The sequence below is a fragment of the Pteropus alecto genome, unplaced genomic scaffold (genome assembly GCF_000325575.1).
Source record: "Pteropus alecto unplaced genomic scaffold, ASM32557v1 scaffold5, whole genome shotgun sequence".
NCBI classification, from domain to species: domain Eukaryota; kingdom Metazoa; phylum Chordata; class Mammalia; order Chiroptera; family Pteropodidae; genus Pteropus; species Pteropus alecto.
The window spans coordinates 20,417,366-20,427,202 of NW_006441953.1; the positions used below are offsets into that span (position 1 = coordinate 20,417,366).

The 9,837-nt window shown below is 41.0% G+C and overlaps 1 protein-coding gene and 1 pseudogene across 1 annotated transcript in view; both read right to left on the reverse strand.

Annotated features, from left to right (window-relative positions):
• LOC102879857 (cytosolic beta-glucosidase) overlaps positions 1-9,837 on the reverse strand; it is a 192,506-nt gene that overhangs the window by 2,326 nt on the left and 180,343 nt on the right. The window lies entirely within an intron of this gene.
• Positions 188-306, reverse strand: LOC112485571 (annotated as a pseudogene).

Here is a 9,837-nt window from a genome sequence, read left to right on the forward strand (position 1 = left end):
TCGTCACATTTCTTGTCACCATGATTTATGAGGTCCCAACTCTTAGTGGGGAAAAAAATACTTCTGTGGGTTCACTTACTTTCTTTTATTTTTATTTATTTATTTTTTAGGCGAGATAACCCTTGGTTGACCTCACAGATTGCAAGGACCTTGTCAGCTTACAATTCCTTATTTTTTTTATTTTTTACGCCTACAGCCCCTGGTCTTCCTAGGTGGTCTCCCATCCAAGTACTAACCAGGTCCGACCCTGCTTAGCTTCCGAGATCAGATGGGTTTGGGCTTGTTCTGGGTGGCATGGCCATAGACTCACTTTCTTTCTTGACCCAGATTTGGAGGCAGAGTAAACACAAACTGACAGGAACTGTGGAAAGGCACAATGCACTCTGGGACAAAAATGACACCCATCACAGAGTCAGAGTTGGTGGTGGCCAGTGGGAAGGGTCTCACAGTCAGCAGGTTGAATATAGGGATGCAAAAAGAAAAGTATCTAATCCTTGCTAATATGTTTTAGCTTTAGTCGGGTTGTTCTAATTAAAGAACCCCATGCCAGTGTTATATCACACACACACACACACACACGGTCATGTTAGCAAAACAAAAGGTTGAGGTCACCATCTTCCACTAGACTGCCCTCATTTCTGAGAGAAAGTGCAAGTTCAAGGGGTTCTGAAACCACTTTTAGTTTCAATGATTTCTATAAGTATCCAGATAACTCACCGAAATTTATTATTCACACAGTTAAGGTTTATTTCATAGATAGATACAGATTAACATCAGCCAAAGGAAGGGACACATAGGGCAGAGTCTGATGGGTTCTAAACATGAAGCTTCCGTTGTCCTCTCCCGTAGGAGTCAGGAAAAGTTACCCACCCAGTAAGGACACGTATACACAGAGTAATGCTGACTAGGGAAGCTCATCTGAGCTTCAGTGTCCAGAGCTTTTACTGGGACTTCATTACACTAGCATGAATGATTGACTGCCAATGTGAATAAACTCAGTCTCCAGGTCAAGTGACACTGTGTGACCCAAAGCCCACAGCCTCAATCACATGATTGGTCTTTCTGGTGTGACCAGCACCCACCCTAACATAGACATCTGTCAGCTATGACACAGATTTCTTCCCAGAAGCTGGGAGCAAAGGCCAATCCACTTTTAGGGCAAAACCAAATTCTATAACACACACACACACACACACACACACACACTTATTTTAGAAGCTCATTATTTCATAGTACTGGGCAGAATCTTCTCAGATTACTGGTTTATGAAGTGCCATGATCATATTTGTGTTTGTCACATTACAAAAGACTAGAAATTGGGGATCTGGCCTCAGTTGGATTTATACCCCCCAGGTTTCAAACAGAGATAACCTTGTTTTCAAGACTGCCTGGGACTTATATAAGAGATCCACGAATGTGGCACAACTATCAAGCTATCAAACAAACCACTAATCCATAGACCCAAGGTGCCATAAGAACCAATGGAGAGGTTCAGGACTGTGTAAAAGGTAGCAGATCTCAAAGAAGAAAAACAAGTGAGACAAAGCCCCAGGGAAGAGTAAGAAGAAAAAATACAGCCTTTAGATTTCTGTGTTTAGGTAATGACAGGCTGCATTATTTGAGCAAACCCTCCTAATTAAAATGGGTAAATATGCTGGATAAAATCTTAAAAACAAACCTTGGAAACAGTGGAAAGTTGACAAATTAGAAGGGAATTACCAGGCCAAAGCAGAAAGTGGGCATTGAGATTGGTAGACATGGCAGTTACTCTCCTCTGATGGAATTTTCCAATCTTGGGAAATCAGAAACTTTTTCTCTTTTCTGGGCTAAGGACAGATGTCAAAGCTCAGAGTCACAGCAGGTGGGAAACCTAGTCTGAGATGTCACACACAGAAGATCCCCAAAGACTTAACCATCAGGATAAGAGTGAGCCAGAAGCAAACCAGTCACTGGAAAGTCTTGAGCCACCTTGTAATTCAGAAACCATAAAGTCTGGATTTTGAATTGAGGTGATCCCAGACTGGTAGTGTACCCCAAGTGCCTGGAAGATGCACGTTCAAATTCTTTCTGAAGAGAGATACCTATATTCTCAACCTCCAATTATTATTACAAATATTTTTAAGTATAATCATCAACATTTAACCAAAGGAACAAGAGAGACATGGAAAAACGAAGACAAAAAAAAAAAAAAAAATCACCAGAACCAACAGACAACAGAAACAAACCCACAAAGATCTCAGTTGTTAGAATTGTCAGACAGACTATAAAATAACCATTTTCACTATGCTTAAATCATAGAGACGAACTTGAAATATCTTTAGGGTTCAGGAACCTATAAAAAGTGATGCTGCAAATTTGGAAGAGGCCCGGCTTCAGGCTTAGATTAGAGCCCCAGGTGCAGCAGTTGCAGAGCTGAAAGAGGCCTCTCATGAGTACCATAAAAACACTAATATCTACCCCTAGGGCTGCTGTAAATGCAATAGCATAGACCCCAGCTAAAAACCTGGCCCACGATGGATTTTGTTGCTTTCCTTTCTGGCCAGTCCTTAGGCACATGCAGAATCCAAAGTAAAAATATACTTCGATGTGCCCTGTCGTCCCAACTCATATGTCTTGATAACGTAGAAATTGGGTTTAAATGAAAACCTTGGACTACGTAAAAGGAGAAAAGGAGTTACAAGGGCAACATTTAGTCTGAGAAAGGTGAGTTTAAGGATAAAGGGAGAGGTATAAACAGACTATAAATCTGGAGACAGGGCTCTTTACATTAGTTGATGGACTCCTTTCTTTTCTTCAGAGTGACATCTCTAAGTCATGGCCTGACTCCCTGACTCTCCAAGTCCTGAAAAGCTGTCCTGAGACGCCCCCAAAGCACTGTTTCAGGTGTGTAAGATCTCCAATTCATGTGATGTTAACTGAGCAGGCTCATCCTAGGCATTAATTCTTGGGCAGCAAATCCTATCCTAGAATTGTAAAAAAAAAACTAGTAGAGTCAATTTGAGTCAAAATCCTTAAGTAGTATGTGACTAAGGCAATGTCATAACAAGTCCAAAGGGCAGGATACAAAACAATCTGAGATTCAAAGTCATTGAACCTGAATGGAAACAGATTTGAGAAAAAGGCACGGGAGTTTAGGAGAGGTCTTAGGGAGTGACTGCAAAAGGTCATGGAGTATCTTCTATTTGCATTAATTTATGCTGAATACGTGGTATATGGAAGAATTAGGATGATGTAAAGACATGGAGTCAAAGCAAATGTCAAAAACATCTCAAAGTGTTGACTCTGACCACCTGAACCAGTTGCAGTCACTGGGGCATCGCCTCAAAAGTTCATGGGCCCCACCTGAGTCCAAACAACATCAGAATCTCTTGGGTTGTGAGCTATGGGATAAATTCATACAGAAGCCCCAACCTCGAGCACCTCATCATATGACTATTTGGACATAAAGTCTTCAAAAAGGTGATTAAATTAAAATGTGGTCATTTGGGGGGGGCCCTAATCCTATGTGACTGGTGTCCTTGTAACAAGACAGAGATGCACAGAGGGTGCACAGAGGAAAGGGTGGTGAGGACACAGCAAGAAGGTGGTGACCCAAGAGCCAAAAAGAGAGATCTCAGAAGAAATCAAACCTGCTGATACCTTAATCTTGGACTTCCAGCTTCCAGAACTATGAGAAAATAAAATTCTGTTGTTCAAGCCACCTAGTCTGTGGTGCTTGGGTATGGCAGCCCTGGCAAACTATCATAGGTTGAGACCTGGAAATTTCTGTTTTTAATAAACTCCCTTGGTGATTTTTACATTTAATCACATTTGACACTTGTAAGCCTAGAATAAGTTCTGATAGTCCAGTACAATTTTCTGAAGAGTTTCCAACCCAGAGATATAACTATTCAGGCTTATCAGTGTTGGAGAATCCCCTTTAACCCCTCTCCCTAAGAGTCACAGCCAGAGGAACTCTGGTGCAAAGAGATACAGCTGCGTACAAGCCAGGTCGCACCAACTTTCAGAAACAGACGGTTACTGAGAGACTAAGGTGGGGAGGCTGAATGCCCAGGGGAGTCAGAATGCCTTTTCATCCTGCTGCTTAGTCAAAGCTTAGCCTTATCTCCATCAGTCACGGAAATCCTCTCTATCCACCATGAGTAATAGATTGACTGGTCAATTATGCAGAAGATTTGACCATCCAAAACCTAGGAATGTGACCTCATTGGAAAAAGGCCCTTTGCAAATGCAATTAAGTTAAGGAGTCCAAGATAGGATCATTCTAGGTAAAGGTGAGTCCCAAATTCAACGAAGTGTCCTCAGAAGAGAAGGGGAGAAGACGGACAGAGAAGAAGGCGATGTGAAGACAGAGGCAGAGATTGGAGTCACGTGTCCACAAGCCAAGGAACACCAAGGCTGCCACCAGAAGCTAGGAGAGAGGCAAGGAACAGACTCTCCCTCAGTCTCTAGAAAGAACCAATCCTAATGACACTTCAATTTCAGACGTCTGGCTTCCAGAACTATGAGAGAACACATTTCTATTGTTTTAAACCACCAAGTGTATGGTAATTAGTTAAGGTGGCCACAGGAAACAAATGTACCACACTCCTTCAGAGAATCTGCCAACCAGACTCCGAGTCTCAGACCACCCACCTGATTTTGCTGAGGGCTTGTGAGAATCTCTCAAGGCCTGTCAAAGCCAGAGAGACAAAGCCTTCTTGAGACAGAGCTTGAAGCAGATTCCCTGGCAGTTGCCCCACACACTAACTTTAAAAATGTGTTGGTTAAAATGTCCAAGAACACTACAATTGGAGGACAGCGTTAGCTAAATAACAGTTCCTGCAAAAGGACTGGCTGTTTTCCCCTTTCTTTGGAGAAAAATAAAATAAAACAACATCAGGAAGATCTAAACATAGAAAATGCACAATAAACTCTCCCCGCAAACTCCAGGTGAATATCAGTGGCTGAACAGCATCTGTGAAAATGCCCAGATAATCTCAATGCAGGAGGCCCCACCTGCACATGGGAACTCCTAGGAGCGAAAACTATGACTTTCTGAAGAGTGTCTTTGAGAACCAAAGGCCACTTTTTAAATATTTTATACGAAAATGCCAATTAACCAGAAACAAGCTGTACAGATTTCTTAATGATCTGTATTGTTCTTACTATTTACATTAGACTTTAGGGAAAAGAAGCTGCAGATAGCAAGCAGTTGAAAGGGGTCACGTAAAAACATCTAAATTATAAAGCTGATCTGAGGATAGGTACGTATTTAGTGTCATCTTCTATAATTTCTCCATCAATATTACTTGCACAGTTACTTCTCTACAGGGGAAAAGTTCTTATGGGAACCACAGTTCTCAGCCACTGAAGTTGTCTTCCACCGGAAAAGCTTCCTTCCCTTCTCCTTTCTCTCCTTTCTCTCTTCCTTCCTTCCTTTCCTTATTTGCCTCTGTCACTTACTTTCCCCTTCTGTAAACTGAGGGTCTTTCTTAGTATCTTCTCCATAGGACTGTGGTGGGTATTAAATAAATTGACTGTAAAGCACAGTGACTAATGCGTAGTTTATGGTAAACCTTCAATATATACCAGTCACGGTGACTGTTGTTTTGTCATTGTTGTTGTTGTTGTTTCCCTTGGAGTCTGGAAGGGCAATGAATGAAACTCGTTTTAGCTCTTCTTCCCATCTGGCTTCCAACAGCTTTCGGAGGCTGTAGAGTCAGCATAAAACCAGTGCTGAGAAGCAGAGAAATCAGGGCGAGAGAAAGCGCAGCATCTGGGGCAGGGTGTGTGCCGTGTGGGCACGGGTCAGATGTGGGTCACGAGGAATAAATCACTAAAGGAAAGGAACTTAGGGTGAGGCTGCCAGGAACACGGGTGCTGCTGATGCTCCCCTGCCTCGGTGTGGTCAGAGGGAGGACGCGGTGTCTCTCAAGGTTTCTGGGATCCTACGCAATATCTACCCTACGCTTACCAAATAAATGTATACTGTGCTAGGAATTGGGAAAAATAAACAGACCCCCTCTTTATAGAGCTTAACAGCCTAAGTTAAAGACATATCTTAATCAAATTACCATCCTGTAAGCCTTTCATGACAATCTGTGCAAGGTATTATGAAAGGAAAGAAGTGGGAACTGTGAGAAAGAACAACATAGTCGCTCACATTTACTGAGCATTTAGGTACCACTTCAAGGGTTTCATATATGCATTAATTCATTTGACCTTTACCATAAACCTATGAGTTAGATATTATCATTGTCCCCATGTTACAGATAAGAGAAATGGTCCACAAAGAGGTTAGGTAACCTTTGCACAATTCATGCATCAAGTAGATAGGAGAGCTGAGGCTGGAACCCAGGCAGGTTAACAACAGAGGCTGCATGTCAAAGCCATGATGCTGTGCCTCAACATTGTGTTATAATAGAAGACCTATTTTAGATGAGAGAACAAGGCAAATGGAGTAGTTTCCTATAATGAACTAGAGCTGAAAGCTCAAGGATTCGTTGGAATTCTCCACTGCTATTTGCCTGAGTTCTTTCTCAGTTTTAAGTAACAGAAGCTGACCTTGGCTGATGAAGCATATAAGGGTTCAAGCTGTCGAAATAGGCTCAAATGAAGCTTTCAGGAACCATGCTCAAAATCACACTACAGAACTGGTGGGTGGAAGAAACTGCCTTAGCTTCTAATAACCTGAGGATCACTAAGTCCTGCAGGTCATGTTGATGTCAAAACCCAACTTTCCAGCAACCACAGAAGCCAAGATCTTGGCTACTTCTGCACCAGAAACTAGACATTACAACCACTGTCATTCTTAAAAGATGGATGCCTCTGCTGCCATCCTCACCAGCACAATAGGTTCTGCCTTTCTCAAGCTGTTCACTTTCGAACTAAATTCTCACATGGATAAGTCTGATTGGTAGAGACTAGATCACATGTCTATCCTCTTGCTCCAAAGAAATCTGGGGAACATCATTTTCTATCTTGCCTAGATAAAACTCATACATCTGAATATTCCTCAGATGTAGCAACTATGTTCAACAAGTGCCAAACAGTCAGACGTTTGTTTCAGTAGATGAAGAAGGACAAGAGGATTTCAAGAAAAAGAACAGCATGTGTGGAAGATTGCACATGGGAAAGTTCACAGCACATGTAAGAAACTTAAAGAAGAGAGCTCAATGAATCCTAAAATATCATCGGGAACTGGTAGAAACAGAAAGTAGAATGCTAGTTACCAAGGGCTGGGGGGTGAAGGAGACAGGGAGATGTTGCTTATAGAATACAAATTTCCAATGATAAGATGAATATGTTTTGGGGATCTATGCACAGTATGGTGATTATAATTAACAATTCTGTATTATAGTCTTGAGAGATGCTAAGAGACTAGATCTTAAATGTTCTTGCTACAAAAAATAAATGGTAATTAGGCTAGGTGATGGACGGTGTTCGCTAATGCTACGGTTGGAATCATTTCACAATACGTAAGCATATCCCATCAACATGTTGTGCACCTTAAACTTACACAATGTTACATGTCAATTATATCTCCAAAAAGCTGGAGAGAAAAAAGAAGTACTAGGAGAAAGCCACGAGGCAGGGGCTGAGACATATCGGTGCTTATAAAGACTTGAAGAATTTCGATTTTATCTCAACGGCGATGAAACGTCATTGAAAGAGTTTTAGCAAGAGAGTGACTTAAGCTAATTTGCATTTTTACACGATTACTGTGACCTCTGTGGAGAACAGATTTGAGTGTAGCAAGAATGAAATCTGAGAACATTTAGGAGCGATTGCAGTAAATCATAAGGGAGATGATGGGAGGTTGGTCTGGGGTGGCATTAGTAAAGACAGAGAGAATCAAACGGATTCAACAGATATTCAGATAAAATCACCAGGATTGAACAGTTCATTGGAGATCAGTGGTGAAGTGAGATAAGGTAGCAAAGTTAGGACAATTTAATAGATAACGTCAGTCTTTCAGGCAGAAATATTAGACATAGGCAAGTTTTGGAGGAGAAGAAAGGAAGATAATAAATCAAGCTTTAGTTATAACTTTTAGGTGCCATTTTTGACCTCCAATGAAGAGCTGAACAGGTTTTTGAAAAAATAAACAAAGAGTTCAAACTAGAGTCTGAGATAGAAATGTAAATTTTGGAGTCATCACATAGAGATGGTAATTGAAATCTTGGTTGGTGAACAGAATTTATAGAATAAGAAAACAAGATTTTTGTGCAGGACTTATGTATTCCATCATTTAAAGATAAGCTAGAAAGGGATATTGAGGAGGAGGGCCAGAAATGTCCTATGTCCTTGACCTGATACAATAATAGGTCATATTTTCTGTGGATATAATTTGACGAAAGTCACACACTAAAAGGGGAGAATTTGGAAATGAATCCTGTGGCTGACTGACTCCAAAGTTCATGGTCCTTATATCAGAATAACATGGCAAGATTGCAGATCTAGAAAGACTGTAAATCTAGGACTATGGGTAACATCAAAGGGTCAAAGCCACCATGGGAAGCTCACAGCCAGACCATGTGGAGAGCATAAAGTGTGCGGAGGTGAGAAAGGCACCTGTAACAATAAGCTCCTAAGAGCAAAATCTGGGGATTGTAGTGTAGGGGAAATTCTCAAGGCTTCTCCATCTCTTCCACGATCCCCTTATATCTCCCCAGTAAAAATTCAGGATCAAAACCAAGAAAACTGCCCCCAGTGAGAAAGGGTAGCACTTAATTTAGAGGACAGTAATTGCACCGTTTTTCTGGAGTGCTAGTTTTAAAGGGGATCAGATTATAAAATTATAGCCCACAAGGGGTCTCTCTTTCACGCACTCCTGAAGACAGGGGTGAGATGGCACAGATGCTGTCCTCCTTGGAGAGCACTTTGCCAATGCTCATACTGTGTTCAAAATCTCTCTTTTTCTTATTTGACAATAGGTCCAGAGCTTCTTGACTTGCATAGGCCCAGGACAGAGGCAGGCTTGGTGGGGGTGGGGGTGAGGAGTATGCACTCTCTTCTGCTATCTATCGCTCTGGTTCCATTTCCTAGGACGTGGTCCAGTGATGTGGATTTTTACCCTATTAGAAGGATGAATCAGAGCTACTAAGAAGAATTTAGGGGAAACTGTGGCCTTTTCAGTCTGTTTTAACTCTGGGCTTTAGACTAAATCTAACCTGCCTTTAATCTAGGCAAAACAAAACAAAACAAAACAGCAAACAAACTCTCTCTAACTCTCTCTCTCTCTCTCTCTCTCTCTCTCTCTCTCTCTCTCCCACACACTGTTTTGTATATATGTATATATATAGAGAGAGATATGATGGAGATGGATATATGAGATGGATATATATATGTATATATATATCCATATAATGTGTGTGTGTATACTATATGAGTTAGCCTAGTTCACTAGACTTCTGAGGACAAGTGAGGGCCAAAGAGACAACTAATAATAGAATTTTACTTTAATTTCTTTGTCTCTTTAGTGCATGTGTATATATCTTCATGGGGTGGGGGTGGGAAGGTGACTCAGCTATGGCAAAATTTGGGTCATGGGGCCTCTGGTCGAATACTCTATGATAACTGAAAAATTTTTATCTCCAGTTCTGGTATGTCCCTAACTAAAAACTCCATTAATTGACTATTTGACTTCTCCATTTAGGGTCTAAATGACATTTAAAACTTAACATGTATATTTATACACTAATGTTTAATGCAGCATTATTCATAATAACCAAAAGATGGCAACAACTCAGATGTCCATCACTGTATAAATGGAAAAACAACATGTGGTATCTACCTACAATGGAAAATTATTCAATATGATTGAAATAGTACATTTTAAGTAAATATTTAAAA